The 18,538-nt window shown below is 40.1% G+C and overlaps 1 protein-coding gene across 1 annotated transcript in view; it reads right to left on the bottom strand.

The window, feature by feature from the left end:
• The window catches only part of fndc3ba (fibronectin type III domain containing 3Ba), a 528,549-nt gene extending 510,239 nt beyond the window's left edge, over window positions 1-18,310 (bottom strand). The window contains exon 1 of the mRNA XM_039761474.1: window positions 18,201-18,310. The gene's annotated coding sequence lies outside the window, so the exon portion shown is untranslated. The remainder of the gene's footprint in view (window positions 1-18,200) is intronic.
• Window positions 18,311-18,538: the final 228 nt, after the last annotated feature.

Below are 18,538 nucleotides of genomic sequence, written 5' to 3'. Positions count from 1 at the left end.
AAATGCAATGAATGTATTACTAAAAATGTTTGTCATGCTCAACCTTTTGGAGTGATAGAGTCATACTAACCAGACAGACACTTATTCTTTTTATTAAGGTGGATATTTTGGTTAAAATGCATATACAGTGGTACCTCGGTATACGTCCTTAATCCGTTCCAGACCCATGGACTTATACCAAACAGGACGTATAACAAACACATTTTTCCCATAAGAAATAAAGGGAAAATGATGAATCTGTTCCCATGAAAAAAAATGTTATTGGCATATTATACATTGATGGGGTTGTATAAAATAATTTAAACATTGCTTAATACTAAAATACATAAATACAAAGGAAATTAGATGAAATAAACGAAAATTTAACCTCACTTTACTTTTTAATAACGTCTTTGTTTTTCACAATCGTAGATACCGTCATTCTTGGCAAATGGTATGCAGCAGCCAAGTCAAGGATACGAATGCCACCTTCATACTTTTTAACAATCAATTCAAAATTTATGCGAAAAAACACAAAATCACGTGAAAATTCACAGAGAGTTATAGTGCATAATGACGCTCGTGGGCAGTCGTGGCTTTGTCTCGAGAGAGGTAAACAAGGGTAGCGCACAAGTTGTTCACTGAATGCTAGCAACTGGCGTACTAACGATCAGGGGCAGTAGTGGCTTTGTCTCGAGAGAGGTAAACAAGGGTAGTGCACGGTGTTCTAGATCAGGCGCAGAGTCGTATTCCAAACAAAGGTTGTATACCAAGCAAAATGTTTCGCGTCAAACAGGACGCATAAAAAGTTGGACTTATTCCAAAGCAGATGTATACCAAGGTTCCACTGTATTTGGGATGATGTGAGCATACGACTGGATGATCTCACATGTGGCTAAGGAACGCTAAGGAAGGTTTTTCATGGACTTTTTTGATATTGTCCAACATTGGTCACCATAGACTCCGATTGTATCAAAAAATTTGTTATCGCCGTTCTTCAAGAAAACATGAGTTTACAAATTTGTCTCAACCATTGCTACAAACTATGTGATGTAATTAACATACAGTATACAAATTAGCTTTGGGTGGAGTATTTCTTTAAGCAATTTAAATATGCAAACAATTGCTAATCTAAGTGTCCTTCAATTTAAATTCATGCTAATCTCTGTACCATGTCCACAGCTTCTGCTGATCAATAATAACCCAGCCAACATCTAAAAAAGAAATAAGTGAAATAAGCAAACTTGGAGTCTGAGGGTCATTTGCCTTCTCGATGAGAAGCATCATAACAATGCAAACAAGATGGATTATTTCTAACCATTCCCAGGTTTCCCTCTGCTGATGTGTAATAATTAGATCCATCTTCAGTTTCAAGTGACACTGCTTTGGGAGATATTAAGCATGAGAGACTAACACAACATCTGGCATTAAGAATCTGAAGAACACTTCCCTTTACACAACTAAGACATGTACTCCCCCTCTCTCTCTTTCACACACACACACACCAATACAAACAATTTGAGAACACAATCCATCCTATCACAGTCACACTTCACTATAATCCCATTCAGGGTTCAAAGGAAATTGAGCTGTTACAGCAGTATTAGGCACACGACAGGTAATTTGGCTTCATGGGGCACCAGTCTATTGCAGCAGCAAAGCCTGATTAAGACCCCCACAGGCGCCAAGGTGATTCAATGAATACAGCCACCAAGAAGAGAAGTGATCTCACTTTTAACAAGTAATAAACAGTAAACTGGTCGTTTCATGCAGTGCGGTAGTTGCCACTCTTGATTTTGTGTCGATTGTTTAACCAAGTGAGATGGTGTGCCCTATGGGTGATTTTGGTGTGTGGAGACACAGTCATTTCACGGGAGCATCTACCCTTGATGATTTCAGCACAGACATTTGATCACTTCATCAAGACCCAGGTTTGGGGCCCTTTGCCATCAAGGACCCTTGGCACACATACCCATAATGACCTGATTGGTAGATCTGCCCCTGTTAAAGGCATTTCCCATTATAAACTATAGGGAAATCATCCATGTGAAATAACCTTAAAGATTTACATATTTGATTGCCTTTATAGTTAACTAGCACTTATAGATAAGCATATGAACTCACGCACAGATAATTTTTTTTGGTTATGTCTAATACCAAGTGTCTGCTTAAAAAATAAAAAAAAAGCAAGCAGAATTCCCTAAACCCACTTTTTTCCTTTGAAGCATTGCTCAGAGCTAGAGGCCATCTCAGCAGTATCACGTGTCAGCCAGGAACAAACCCTGGACTGAATGCCAGTCCATCAGAAGGAAAACTCTCATGAATACACACACTCACACAGACACACACGCTCACTCACTCACTCACTCACTCACTCACTTATGCGGGGCCAATTTAATATCATCAGTCAACCCAACCTGCATATCGTGGGAGATGTGGGAGGAAACCCACATAACCTCAAGAAGAATGTGTGAACTTAGCATTGACAACGACCGGGCTGGGAATCAGACCAAAGTCCTCAAAACTGTTTAGCAGCAGTAGCAACCACTGTCTCATTCTGACTTCAGGAGGAAACATTTTTGATATGAAATTCTATTTGTGATGCTGAATTGGTTTATATGCTATGGTATGTCAAGCTCCCAAGCCAACGTTATAATAAAGTGCTGCACTGTCTACAATGGTGATATGCAACCCCAGTCCTGTGTTATACTGTCCTCTTATTTAATGTAATGACATCCCATAGTACTCATGCTATTATTTCAGAAATCAGTAATAATGTCTTTTATTTCTTAGTCAACATGCTGTCTAAGGTTTGTTGATGACTTGTGCACTGTGCTGCCATCATAAACGCTGTCCTCCCATGATAGGCAATTAGAAAAGCAATTTAGACAACAGATACCTAGAAGGGCTTATTTCTTCATGCATTTTAGTGCATGTGATTAGATATACTTTATTTGTACCCACATGTAAATTAAAACTTAACAGAAGCTCAAGAGAAATGCATGTATAATGACGTTCTGCTGCTTCTAGGTGGTAGTAAGATGGTCAGACCTGTCCAAATGTACCACAGGTTTATATTTATAGACATTAACATTTGAATACAGCAGGTCCAGCTTGTGTTTCCACAAAAGGAATGTGCTGTTCGAAGTTTCTTCTATCCAAAGTTGTCAGAATGACTCATCTTCAGAGTGTTCACAAAGAAGTGGATCATTTGTTTTGCCAGTGTCGAAAATAAGCATCAACAGGATGACCCGCAAACCCCTCCTTTTGGGCAACAAAGTGAGACTGCATTTCAAAGTCTAGATCACACATTTCAGCTTTAATTGTAATGTGCTGGCTATTTTAGTATTTTTTGTATTAATCTACAGCAAGTCTCCTGACCCCCTCCTACTTTTTCCACTCTGTTTGATCGTATCAAATGTAACTTGTCCAGCATTTAATAGCATCTGAAATAAAAGGTGTTCACCAGTTGTCCACAATACCCAAAATGTAACAAAATCTCAACTCGCCATGAGATGTGATGGCTCGTTCAACTTAAAAAGCGATCATGGAGTTCCTTCAACATAAAAAATGATTGGAACTGGCCAGGTTTGAATTTTTTCCACCTTACGTTTGAGCTGTTCCTCTGATACAGTGTAAGACAGCTTCTTTGGTGGTAGTGACCATAGTGCTACCATTAGAGTAGATGAATATTTCGTGTATCACATACTTCACATTCCTCAAAGTCTCTTACATTCACAGATGCCGTCGACGTAAGTTAGCCTTTGGATCCTTTGTGTGATATAACATCTGTGAAGTCTCCAGCTTGTACGAGAGCTAACTGTGACATGCTGAAATTCAGGTCAGATGACAGCAACATGTCCTCAATTTAAAAATCAGTTAAAAGTATAGTAACAAGCCAAAGGCCAAACCTGAACATTAATAAGTAATAACAAAGAAGTTTATCAAAGTTAAAAAAAGAGCTTCTGTAAAAAGGCTTCCACATTTTGCAGCAAGAATTTCATCTTCTAAACGAAGACTTTATCCACTCTCCTTTCCTTCTTGTTTACCTTAGACTCATTAAGATTGCACATCTTTAGTACATTCTTTTCTCTAAACAGAAGCAAATTAGTACAGAGGCTCAAATGCACAGGTAGCAAATATCCAAGTAGACAACCTGCAAATAAGACATTTCAAGCATCTGTCATAAAAAAACAGCTCCAAAAATTAGGTAAAAATGAGTACAAAATAAGGATGAGGACTGACGGATCCTAATCTAAGTCTACGGTGTGAATTTTCTGTGTCATGTTAAAGCACCATGGAAAGAATGTCACATGACAAACTGAAATAGAATCCAGCCATCCAATTACATGCCACACTATAACACATTAATGGCTTTGTGAAGCTGGACAGAATGGAAAGGTTTAGCCACTGCTGTACTCAAGCACTAGGGTGCCTACCGCTGACCCATGCCAAAAGCAATGTCCCAGAGAGAGAGAGAGAGACAGACACTGTTCTCCAGTGACCAAACCAGAGACAGAGGTAGTAAGTAGGCATTCCAGGACGTTTTGGAGTGCGGACCCCAGAAGGGCTGTGTAGCTCTGCCCTTAACTACAGAGTGCCCACATTGCTCCTATTCTATTCCATTCTGCATCGTTTATCAACTGCTGTAAGAGTACAAGAAGACAAGAAATCCCTGGAATAGCTTATGCATGTTGCTACAATGATAATGAATAACTTTGATCAATTAGAAGTGAACTAAAAAGCAATATGGTTATTTTGCTTAGTAGTGGTAACTCACAGGAGTTGGGTTTTAAAGCATGTCAAATCATGGCTACCTGATTGCTGGTTTTGAAGTAGAGATTCTTATCTTCGTGTCACAGTCCATATTTTGTTTCAGCTTCAATGTTTATGAACTGACAATTATCATTTCAAACCTATAAAGTTACGTTCTGCAACAATATCCATGAGCTGTTAACTGTGTTACCTCCAATAGGTGGCAATCCTGTTTTTTGAACACTCCGCAATGGGTTTACTGTAGCAACCTGTGCCCCAGAATGAGACTGAATCAGAAGAGTATTACACTTTCATCTGTTTAGTGATGGCCATCATGAATACCCCACAATCTAAGCTCTGGATTTTTCTGCACCACTGACATAGAGGATGTGCTTCAGCAGCTAAGGAATGGCTGGGTCTAACCTATGCTACAGTTTTATTTTATGGATTACCAAGGAGATTAAACAACAAACAGAAAAGCACCTCTAAATGCAGTTTTTTTTTTTATTTAGACAGGTGATGTGGATGTGAATTACACTGGATCCAGCCTTATACTTCATTGATCACTTACTCTATGCTCAAAACACTAAATATCTTAAAAATACTAATTACTTTCTATCACTGCGTTTACATGCCCTTTAATAGCCCAGTTATTCACCAAAACCTGGTGTCTAAAATGTCATAAAAACTCTTAGCCCAGTAAAGGAATCCAAGTTAACACAGGTAGAGTTCTCCATGAGCAACGGAGTTACAGTTAGTCATTTTGTAGTCTGTGCATGCCTATTGCACTCTGTTTACCTGCACATGTGTTCGTTTCTCACACGCTTGCACAAGCCACAGGTAGAAGAGTCCATAAGGTGAAGTTCCTGATGCAATTACATTACGCCTTCTTCTGGTTGAAATAACTGGTCTCAATATTTTAGAAATTGACAAATTTATGAACGTACAAGAGCACAATCTTGTGTTGGGGTAACACATTAAAAGGAATGTGTATTATGTAGTCCAATTACTTTTTTAAAGTAATGAGTGGCCTAATGAAATACTTCAGTTTATTGAACTAAAAAAAAACGTATTATTATCCCAGCAGCACCTCTGCAGGGCTCAATAGCAAAGCCAAGCGGAAAAGAGTGTGCTGTGTGCAATCCAGTAACACTAATCCTCTAAATAAATTGTCAGCTTCATTTTAATTCAGACATTTGCTATAGATAAGTTGATTGGGTAATGCAGTGGCCAGTGTTCATGCTGGGAATCATCACTGGCTCATGTCGAGGATACAAAATAGTGCTGGATGTGACTTACTCCATACCACATGAAGGACCAAATCTATTTATTAAAACAGAAGAAAATAATCACAAGCTTTGAGACTGTTTTCACATTCACAATGGACGATGATCATGTGTAACTCTTTCTGGCTTAGTGTAATGACATCTGAGCGTTTTGCCAAAGAAGAACTCCAGTAGTGCTGCTCGTGTAATTGGAGGTTTTTAGAAAACCAGGTGTCTGTCTGCCTTAACTGGTTTACTCACTTTATCCAAGTTTTCTCTATGCATGTAAACACACTGTATATCAAGTTAACTGGCTCCTGTGCAAATGGTACATGGAACTGTGAACCCATCACACCGTACACTGCACCACCATATAAACCACCTACACTGTCATGCCATTAAATCAGATTCTGTACTGGCTTTCCAGGAACATCTGGACTGACTCCTTGGATCTCTTTGCAAACCAGCTAACCAAACAAGACACTTGGATGAATTGGCCTCCTGCTATGAACTTTAGCTGCATCTTCCCAAGACTCAGTATAATTTAGCACTTGTCAGCAGGTCTTAAGCCAAGATGTCAACCTCTCCTAAGTTTTGTAAACAACCTGGAATTAAAAGCATGTGATGCCTTTTATAATTAACACGCAAAGAGATAACTCGGAATAAAGATAAAGCTGCCACTAGCAAAAACAACCAATCAATCTGACCTACAGGAGTCTAGCACACATATCAAAGTAAATAACTAAACGGCTTTTATAGCTCTACTTGGTTTTTTTTACAGCCGAAGTCTACCAGCTAAGCTAAGAGGCTACCAGTTCAACACGCATCACTTATCTGGCTGTCTGACCGCGAGATTGTAATCGAGAATGGCTAAGACACCAAATTTAAAATAATAAATATATTCCCGAATGACAGTGAGCATGGGATATGTGCTGGCAAGCCCAAATTGTCCCTGTGTGAGTATGAGTGGGACCTGCAATGGACTGGTATGACTCCTGGGGTCTTTTTCTTGCTTTCTGCCCAGTGCTGACAGGATAGGCTTCAGCACCCCACCATGAATTCAATTTAACAGTTTTGAAAATGGTAAGTGAATGTGTTGAGACAAGGCTTAACTACAGAAAGGCACTACATATAAAAAAGTATGCCAGTGTCCTTGAATGGTACAGCTCTACTTTGTTTTTCATGTGCTTTAACATGACAAAGAGCTGCAAGAAGTAAACAGAAAATATAAATACTGATGAATGGACAGCAGAGTCACCTGGTAATCAACCAGGCGGCAAGATATACAGCAGACGAGACGCCACAAAGTGGCAGCAAACAAAAGCTTTCAGTAAATGGCTACTCCAAGCTCTGAACAGGTTATTTAATGCAGGCAGAGTTGCCCATGCCATGATGTCTCCCACGCTATCATCAAGAGCTCATGTAAACAGAAGGGACTCAGCAGATTCCTATAATTTCTGCAGTGTCCAGTCCCATTGCACAATCTAAACATTAGCCTTTCTGGCAATGGCTAATTCTATCCTACTCTTCTTACTGGAAAAAAAAATGTATAAAGCCTGATCTGCCCTTCTCCTCCTCCTCCTCCTCCAGAACCACCCATCAAATGAACGGTATTCCCTCCCAAGCTTTTTAACAAAGGTCAAAATTACTTATAAAACTTAACACAATGAGCTGCCGGCAGTAAAGATGCTGCATTTTACGATGTGAGCTGTAAGAAGTCACTTGTCTCCTGCGGAACCTTTGTGTTGTTCAAAGGAAGACTGAAAGCAGAATTGAGGCAATTGACTACATGCTACCTGGAATGGGGAAGACAATTTTGTTTAAAAGCCCCACGTCATGACAGCAATGGAGTATAGTTCGGATACCACATAAAACAACAAAAATTCAGTTTAACGTACGAGCTAAAAATCAAGAACAGTCCAAAAGGAAAAAAAGAGAGAGAGAGAGAGAGAGACCAGGAGCCTTCCAAAACATCCATCAACTCCCTAACCAAAATTCAGGGGAGCGGAGAGCCAGGGCCTACTCAGGCACAGGCACAACACATGCATTCTCTCTCTCTCTGGACCATAAGGAAAAAATAAATAAATAAAACCTTGATATGTTTTTCATATTTTTGGATGCTTGTCGATTTATTTAACTATTTTAACACAGAACTCACTTTCAACTACTAAAAGGTTTTCTTTTTTCCTTTCATGTTTTATTGAATTTATTAAAAACATGTAACGTTCCATACAATCAAGTCAAACTTAACAAAACTAAATTTAATTCAACAGGTTTTCTTTAAGCAAAACAGTTTAGGTTTCACAGCACATCAGCCAGCTTCTTCCCTCTCCATCATGAGCCACCTTATAGAGGAGTCTCTTCCTCCATGGAGCTCTGATAGTCCTCCATTACAGACTGATAGTCATTCTCCCTATCAAAGAGTGATGGACGGCTCTAGCACTGGAGTATTCTCCCCTCGGCCCCAGACAAGGCACACTCCACTCTTTCCGTAATCAGTAAGCAACACGCTTCATGCTGAAGTAGGACAAAGAAGGAGCTATTGGATGGGGACGGGCTTCATCTCGTGCTTCCTCACACCTTCTGTTTGAAGTGCTGGATGTGCTGCCAGTTTTAATTGCTATTGTCTTTTTGGATTTTACTTCAGCTTGTTCGACATCCAATCTTTCGTATCTGAACCAAATTCAGACAACCGAATTAGCATTACATAGTTTCTTAGGAACAAGCTCATTCTTACAAGACACACTGCTCATCTTATTCTTATTATAATGCCATTTCCTGGAAATGAGGAACAAAACCACACTGACAGTTTGTTGTGCAGAAATCAAACAGGTTTACTTCTACAAACAAAAACACCCAAATAAACAATAATGTAATTGGTAACTATTTACAACCTTCCCATGGGAGACACTGTCACTTAGGTCCTCACTCTTCCATCTTTTTTAAAAAAAAAAAAAAAAGCGACTTGCACTTTCTGTCTCATCTGTTTTGACGTTACGGCCGTCCAAGGGAATTTTCCATGTCACTATCCTGCTGGCTCTGTTCATCTTCAGCATGGCAAGCAAATTTACCATCAAAAGCCTAACTCGTGGCACCGTCACCATCCAAACTGAAAGTGTGACAGTTCCCCAAGGTGCCCTGTTTTCATCCACAATCCCCACCCCTCGGCATCTCAGTTGCTGATTTGCAGCTCGTCTGCGACACGCCCTACCTGCATGCCTCCTGTCAAGACTCAGTTCTTGAGGCACCCAGATTTGTGGAGATTTTCACCCAGATTGTTTCAATATGTTGTGACTGCACACACATCACCAGCTGCTTAAACTAAAGTGTTACTCGACTGTTACCTTTTGGTGGGAAAAAAAACAATTGTGATTTTTACATCTGAATATTATTTTAAACGTTCAAATGAAACATTTTAATGTTTAAAAATCACCCATGACTACAGGACTGACTCAAAGCCAGCAATCCACTTGACACATATCCATGGGACCTGGAAAGAAAACTGGTATACCTGGAGAGGAAAGCCATACTTGAGATATGGAGAACAATCAAAGTCCAAAAGGAGTGTGATCAGGAGGTATCTGAGGCAGCAGGCAGAAGACGACTTAAATAAAAAGTTATTTTTTAGATCAGTGTGCCAGTCCCTGGTCTTTGGAGAGCATGTCTCCTCTAACCAACCATGCTACTAAAGCACTCTCCCTCCACTCAATCATTTTCTTAACCAACTAATTATGTCCTTCATAAATATAGACATGGAGCACACCACAGCTCACATCATACTTAGAAAGCAAACAGCACATCTCTGGAGAAATGGAGGAAGCTGGAGTGTCTGGAGAAAAGAGAAGAACTTGTAAAAGCCATATTGTGGACGCTCGCACAGAGTTCTAGGCGCCATGATGGCGCAATTATACCTGCTGTGTCCATCATATGCAATTGTTTCGCATCCACTTACAAACTTGGTCAAAAGGCTTCTTACTTTAGGACTTGTTCTATGAAAGAAGAAACTTCTTTCTCCAAGCATATTTCTTTCCATATAGCTCCTTATATGATGAGGCATGGTAACTATAAAAATATAGGGAAACAGACATTTCAAGGTCACTGATCACAAAGTCATACAGTGGCAACTTGTTACATTACTTCTGGCCATTTCAGCCCAACAACGCTCACCAATCCTAGCCATCAAAATCCTATAAAATAACATCAAGTCGAGGTATTGGCACAAGCAAGTAAACATTTCACTGTTCTCTGTACAGATGACTTCTACAGACTTCTAACATTATTAGACCCATTTAATCCAAGACAGGGTCACGAGAGGGTGGTGCCTCTTCTGGTAGCAATGGGTGCAAACCTGGAATTTAGGGGATTACGATTAACTGAACACATACGGTATGTCTTTGAGGATGTGTGGGGGGAAACCAGACATGAAGAGAACATATGAACTCCACACCGCATTGGATTTCACTAGATCACTTCAGACAGAGGCTATATCATGCAAGGGAATGCTGCCAGAATGGCTAAGTCTGTTTGATCCAGAAGCAGTCAATGCCTCACCATCTATAAAAACATGCCCAGTCAGGAAAAAAAAAGAAAAGCAAATCAACCAATCCTTCAATCAAAAAAAAATAAAATGACATGCCAGAGCAGTACGTGACAGATTGGTCCTCTAAAGAATAATGAGGAATTACAACACTTTGTATTTCTGTCTTCCGAGTTTCTGCATTATTAAACTCATCCAGGAAGCATGGAGCTCGTCCTGGGATAGCGCGGGACCATGCAAGACTGCCCCACTGGAATGTGAAAGAAGAACAAAAAAAAACAAAAAAACTGGAGGCCATGTGAAACTCAAGCTCGGCTTAATCTGCTACTTTCTTTCCTTCAGAGCAACCAAAAACATCAGCACTGCAAAGTCAGGCATCTCCATTTCCCAGATTGAGGAATCATTTAAAAGCAAAGAACTCATAGACTCCAGCAGCATCCGCCATTGTCACGGAGGAGCTGAATTTATTTTGATAAAGAGTAGTGCAGCCTAGTTAAAAATAAAACACACATGGACAATCGGAGGACATAAAAATTGTACACAGGAAGAAATCAACATGGAAAGAATTTGAACCGAGGTCCCTGGAGCTATGAGGTGGCAGCTCAAACTTCTGCTTCACTGTGCTGTGCTTACATAAATCAGTCGCTCAGGGCTTTCAGTTTTTAACCACATAATTTAAGATTTAAGGACAGCTCATAAAAATCATACAGTAAGCACAGCGCTGCATGCTCATTGTTACTGTGGCATGGAAAACACTTGGGAAGATAATGAAATGCAACCAGTATGTGTACAGTATATGTAAAATTGCATAATAACGGATTACAGTGCCAAAGTACTTACATATCAGATGCTAGTCAGACTGCATCAAGCATTCTTACAAACCCTCACATTTTCAAGAAGCTTTCCCTTGCCATGAATTCACATCGATGGGATATTATTAAGAGGAACTAATCACATACATTGGAATTTCTGGCGCTGTGGACCATTTTGTGTTGTATGGTGTGAGCATACTGCCTATGATAAAGATAACCTACATTATCTTCAGAATCTGAGTGGAAACCAACCCAGACACTGAGCGTGCATCCGTACACACTCTCCACATAGACAATGGTCAGGCTGGCAATCAAGCCTACCGGAGGTCTCTGGAGCTACGAGGCTGTGCCACCAACTCTGAACCTGATGATGAGCAACGGGAAGAAAAAGTGCTAACTGGGAAAATCACATGCTGACGGACAAATCACAGATCAGAAGCTGTACAGACTAATCATTTGGCAGTTTCATTAGGCCCAAGTAATAAAGTCAATAAGGACCTTTCATTCCATCCATTTTTGAGCCCACTTAATCCAGTCAGGGTTGCAAACAACTAAAAAAACAGACAGACCTTCGGTTCATATGTCCTCACGCCTGCAGAGTCATGGTTTTTTTTTTAGAGAAGTACAATTACCTGGAGAATCAGATAGGTAAAATTTAAATCTTGACCACAACAAAATGAATGAATCCAAAACAAACTGAAACCTTTATGCTAAATCACCCTAGACCTACAAATCTCTGAAATGGATTCCAGTACGTCGGAAACGTTTGTGGTGCAACGACTATAAAAGACCAGTCTGCTGTAACAACTGATGGAGTGTTGTTTTTTTTTTAATTCAGATACTCTTTTTATTTTTAGTGTCACAGAAAAGTGGATTTAGCAGGAATGGATGACTACGTATTTGCAGCTGAGCTAGTGCTGGTTCCAGCCTTGCTTCTGATCCTGCCAGAATAAGCTTCAGCAATTTTCAAGTATTAAGAGGGTTCAAAGGTGACGGTTGAATTCATAAAATGATCAACCCTAAAATTAACCCACTTTACCTCCTTAGCGTTAGATCCGAGCGTTACTTGGGCTGTAAAAAAAGCGCTAAAAGTGGTAGTCCTGAGTGTCACTTGGGCAATGGCATAGACGCGTCTCATGTAAGACGAATGGTTTACTCGGGCTGTAATAGCGTTAGTGCCAAGCATTACTCGGGCAACGGTATCAGTGTATCTTGTATAAGTGCCAGGCCCAAAAGTTACCCAGGCAAAGGTGTAGACGCATCTTCTCCCAGCCTTATAATGGCATCTTGTAAGAAACGCCTCTCATCAGCTGTGATGATAAAGTGAATCTGTCTTCAGGCAGTGAAATTGAAACGGACAGTAAAACTGAAAGTGATTCTGGGAAATTCAAAAATGACACTTGCGTCACTGGCACATGTGCAGTGTGCTGTTCATATTATTATTATTATTATTTGTATCATTATTATACTTTCTACACATCTTACTTTGTATTTTTAGTTTTATTTTAGTTTTGCACGTTTTACAGTAGAAAGATGAGATTTCATAAAAATGTCATTTTTCAAGCCAAAAAAATGCAACGACTTTTACATGTTTTTTTCAGAAAAAATGTAACACAATTCGGGCACACTGGAGAAGAAGTCTCCATACTAACCCAACTATTTGCAAGGCAGCAAACAGTCCATCTAAGGCCCACTTGTGAGCACAAACACAATTTGGAAATGCCAGTTCCCTAACATATACTTGGTTATGGATGCAGAAGGAAGAAAAATAAAATAAAAAACGGAGCTTTGGGAGGGAAGATGTACCAGAAAATGTACACATTTAAATACCAATCATCAGTCCCTGGATTTGAACCCAGTAAGACAGATCCATGAGGTAGAAGTACTAATCACTGCACCACCATGCCGCCCATAAATTGTATTTTAATAATTTACAAAGGATGATAGATTTAAAAACAGGGAAAAAAAGTGAAAGTAAGCAATGACAGATTTAATAAGGAACTGCAAGGCAAAGTGACCTGGTCGCTAAGGAAGTGGACCATGAATAGCTGCAGGTTCAATTCCCACCACTCATCCGGCGTGCTCCAAACATTTTAAAGTATGTTAACATGTGATATACACGTTAAAAAGAATAACAGAGGAGAAGTAAAACTGATGTGGCACACCCAAAGTGACTTACAAATAGCAGAGACATCACTGTTCACCTATTTCTCCAGTTATACTGAGTGTGGTTTGGCATCCATAAATCATCTTTCTCTGCAGTGGAAAAAGTCTATTAGTGCCAGTAAATGGAAGGGGAGCACTACCCCCAGACACAAATACTCCATGCTGTGCAGAGACCGGACCCAGCACACAAATCCAAAACAGCCCTCATAATAATCTGCACACAAAGAAACAGCCAATCTGTCAGAGAAAGAGCTTTCATTGCCTGCATTCAAAACATCGAGATATGTCCTGAAATTACAAAGTAACAAAACACTACAATTAACTGGAGGCATATCGCACGAGACAGACTCTCTTATTTCTGTCACTCATATTTAGTACACATGCTAATATTAAATGGCGTGTAAAGGCATCAGTCATCTTCTGTATCCATATCTCACAAAACTCTGTTTTTCTGAAACGAAGCTGGTGCTCAACTAACCCAGAAAGGTGATCACAAGTGTCCACATGAGCTTTAAGGCCCACTCGGTTTTTAACAGTTATGAATGACCAATGTACTTGTTCAGTTTATTTTTTTTTTACTTAATAACTGACGGATTGATTTATTGATTGATTGACTGATTGAATTACCTGTCCTGCAAGCCTGCATCCTTGTTTCTGTATGTTTCTCTTGCTGTATGCATCTGAATTTCCCAATGGGATTAATAAGGTTTATCTAAACTAATCTAACAACCGACTATATTTGTAAACTTCGTGCAATGTATATGGCCGATTTGAGTTAGCTTTGTAAACGAACCCTAATGTCTATGCATATTCATTTAACTTGCCTAAATTTTATTTCAGAATTACAAGAAACCTGGGCATATCCCAGAAAATTCAAGTGCGCAGCCAATCCTGAATGGGATGGCAATCCGTCACAAGACACACTTAGTCACGCTGGCCAAATCTGAGTTACCAGTTAATTCTGTAAGCGTGTTTCAGGTGTAGGTTAAAAAAATAATAATAATAAAAATAAAAACACACAAATATGGGGTGAATGTGTAAACTCCACGCAGACACTCTGGAGCTACAAAGGTAAAAAGTATTAACCACTGTGCCACCTACATTGACTACTGGGTTACAAAAAAAACACTACAGATTAAATGTATTTAGCAACCAAGGTGAGTGTGCCAAGAAATACGAATTCCAAAGAAATCAGTTAAGGATAAAATGCTGACTTAATTGAGAAGACCAACAGTCCTGCTTACTGTACAGAAAATATACAGAAGTAACATTTGAAAAGGGAAATAAGAATTGTAAACAAGTTACAGATCAGGCCTCTGCAGAGATCAAGCGGTCCTTGTGTATGGTGCACTCCTGAACCCTCCCAGATAACAATGTACCATTTTTGTTTCCTTAGTTATCAAAATAATTGAACGAAATGACTAAAAGTAAAAATGCCAGATTTATATCTAATAGTCTGCTTTAACAAACTGATTTAATACCTCATGAAGTGTCAGGGTCTCTCACTGGCACACAGTTCAGATCCAGAGGTTGTGGTTCAAATTCTACCCTGTGTAAATGGCATACATTCTCCCATTGTTTGACTGAACTATCTCTGGGTAGTTTCTGGGTGGCCTTGTGGTGGACTGACTAGCACCCACTGTTGCCAAGATAAGCTCCACTCCCTTCGGCCATTAACTGGATTAAGCAGGCATGTTGCTTAACCCCTGTGTAATTCAAGTTGACTGACCACCCTAAGCTGACCCGGTGTGTATATCTGAGTTAAGTGTAGCCTTCAAAGTACAACCCCGCTCTCTCTCTCTGTGTCTAACGTTGGTTCCTACCTTGTGCCTGATACCACCCGGATTGGCTCCAGCACCCTGCCGCTTTGTGCTTGGCCAGCCACATTCAGGTAATGAAGGAATAAAAAAAAAGGAATCCCCACAAACTGTGTTTTCATTCCCTTTGGCACTTAAGTCAACCTACTTTAATATATTAATTGCCAATGATTAAAAACCCAACTGTAAAGTTTTTTAACTGAGCAAAGACTGACTTCACATGTTTCGTAAAACCTGAAAGAGCTTTAAAGGTGAACATTTTCTTCAGTAGAGTTCCATCACCTACAACGAATATATTATTCTAACCGTCTTCTTTGTCTCATCCATAATAATATTGTAAAAGCTGCAAGATGCAATTCCAAGTTGCAGGAGCCTATCGCAGCATGACTGACAGCAAGGCAGGAAACAGTCCTGGAGAGGGCGCCCGCCCATCAATCCTGCACATGCCCACACTCAGAGTCAACACCGAGCCAATGACCCTGGAGCGGTGTGGCGTCGGGCACTACCCGCTGCGCCACCTCTTTGTCTTTTCCTTGTCGCCCGTTGCCTACGTAACTGATGAGATAAAGGCGTTCGGCTTTGCTTCATTTTTCACTGTAATCTGCACTCCAACAACTATTTCACCAGTGAGTGCTCCATCACTTAGTTTACATTGTGCAGTACCCCCTCTTCCTCTATCCTACGCCCCAAAACAACCGCCGTGTTTAAGGCTTCTGCACAGGTAGTATGTAGGACGGTGAGAGAGATCGGAAAACTCATCAAGGTTGTCCCTCACTCTTTTGACCACGAATACGCTCGCCAAAGCTTAGGTACTCGGTCATATTCCTGATTGTCACGATTCTTCCAAGAAAGCCCAACACATCAATTCAACTTTATAACCACTAGCGAGTATAAATAAAACAAAAGCAAGACCTCATTGTAAAGAAATGCTTTCATTCTCTGATTATTGGTCAATCCACAGTATTTCTTCTAGAAATCAAACATACTGCAGGAGATACAAATCCAATAACATGATGCCAACTTCCAAGCCATCCTAATTAATCATCTCGCTCACACATCGCGTTCATGTCAGTAAGCGCTCAGTAAAGAAGCGAACTTATCCCGGAGACTTAAAAGTGCCATGAGAATCGTTCCAAGATGACTTAAAGTGGGCCACCGTGTAACAGTGGATGGCCTGGCGCTGGACTAACTTATATGGAGGGATGACTGAGTATAGGTGGCAAAAAACAGGAAGGCAGAAATGGTAATTAAGTTTCAAACGTGAGAATAAGTGCGCAGTTTAAAGGGTAATCCCATCCTCCCGATGAATCGAATTCGTATCGTACAAAATCGAAACTGCACTACTGCTGAAATAATTACGTCTGTGAATATAGCCGTTATTATTAAATTTAAAAAAACAAAGTAACAAATCGAAGTCATGATCACTAACTTTAAGCAGTCTGCTCGAGTTTCCTTTTGCACGATTTTCTTCCATATTATAGGTAATAATGCTTAGGCTACGTAGAACGAAAAGTCCTTAACATTGTGGTTTTCCCCTTTTTTTAAAAAAAAAAAAACATGAAATGCCAATGTCCGGTTCCAATTCGCAGCCTCCACGTCCTCGCTTAGTTTTTTTTTTTTCTCCAATGTGCCCCCTGGATCCAGACATTTTTGTGTGTCTTACAGACACCTAGAGGCGATGGATTCCTGAAAGAGCGTTTATCTCTACTCTGGAGTGAGCAACATCTGCAACAACGCAAATACAAAAAAATCAACTGCATTAAACAATATTTATATAGCTTCTCCATATATAAAGAAGCATGGAAGCAACACTCAACTGCGAAATTGTTGTTGTTAAGTGACCGAAGAGCACCCAACTGGGCACGATCGGAAAAGTAAATCAAAATGTTAACTCAAAAAGCTATACATTCCGGAGTGGGTGGTGAAGAAACTGGGAGGGGGGTACAGATTCTTGCTGCCTCTTACTTTTAAAAGTACGACGTGCCCTACTTTGCCTGCGATCAATCTCGGGCTTCTCACAGACAACAAAAACTTGGTTCATTTCGCATGTAACCTGACACAGGCTCTCTGGAATACTAGGCTATGATGGAGTTATTCTTGCAGCCGCTGAGCACAGCTATGCATGGAGTGGAGAAATGAAGAAAAGGGGGGTTAAAATCCTCCCTGCCAGCTCTCCCAAATTTTTTAGTAATAAAACAGCAGCCTTTGTTTATTCGGCGACTTTAACAACTACCCCTTACACTTGAAAGTTTCACCCCAGCTTATGGAAGACTCCGCTGACAGCATTATTAGCACCGTTTCTTGCAGTGGCTGTCTGCACATTTCCAAAGAATATTCCGTATCTTATCTCCGTAAAAAAAATCCGGAAAAAAACAGATTTGCAAATGCACGTCAGAAACAATTAGTACAGTCCAAAAACAAAACAGTGATAAAAAATAAGTAGGAGGGAATTATCGGGAAAGATGGTTACAAAACTCTTGCGCACTTAACTTTCTGCCTTCAAAAGAATAAATAAATAAATTAATAAGTACATTCTGACTTGCTGCCAAAGTGTCTGCGATCACCAAAGGCGATCGCTATTATTTGTTTCTTTTTCTTTTTCTTTCTGTTTTCAAAACGATCGGGTGGCTCTAAGTAAAAAAAAAACCTAGTATTATGCATTCATTTTGAGCTGCGATCCAAGTTTCGATTTCCATTTACCCCGAACGGTGCTCTTCGGTTCTCTCCAGCCTACCGGCGTCTCCTATTATACACAAGGAAAAATTCCAACAACTTTTTTTTAGTTTAAACCTTTCTCTTTCACAAGCCTCTTTTCTACATATAAAAGCGCACGTGGAATCGAATAGAAAGAAACGACGTTTTTTCATACCTTACTGCAATAAACCAGACTTCCGTGACCGACAGATCGCCACTTTTTTTCTCCAGCGTTAAGATTTTGGCAAATCCCAGTCTGCTTGCCTATCAGGAGGGTTTAGAGAAAGATTCCGCCATGTCAATGATGTCTGAACGCACATGGGAAGTAAGCCCGCCCACAATACCGTAAGTCACCGTAGAAACGCGCACAGACGCACTCACGCTCGGACACACACACACACACACACAGACGACTCCACAGCCGAACAGAAACACAGTACAAGCCCGCGGGCGCATACCTATTTACACGTATGTGTGAAAAAACACATACAGTAGTGTTCGATGAAACAGAGA

Source organism: Polypterus senegalus, chromosome 1, assembly GCF_016835505.1.
Source record: "Polypterus senegalus isolate Bchr_013 chromosome 1, ASM1683550v1, whole genome shotgun sequence".
Lineage (NCBI taxonomy): Eukaryota > Metazoa > Chordata > Cladistia > Polypteriformes > Polypteridae > Polypterus > Polypterus senegalus.
This window is presented reverse-complemented; position numbering and strand designations above follow the sequence as displayed.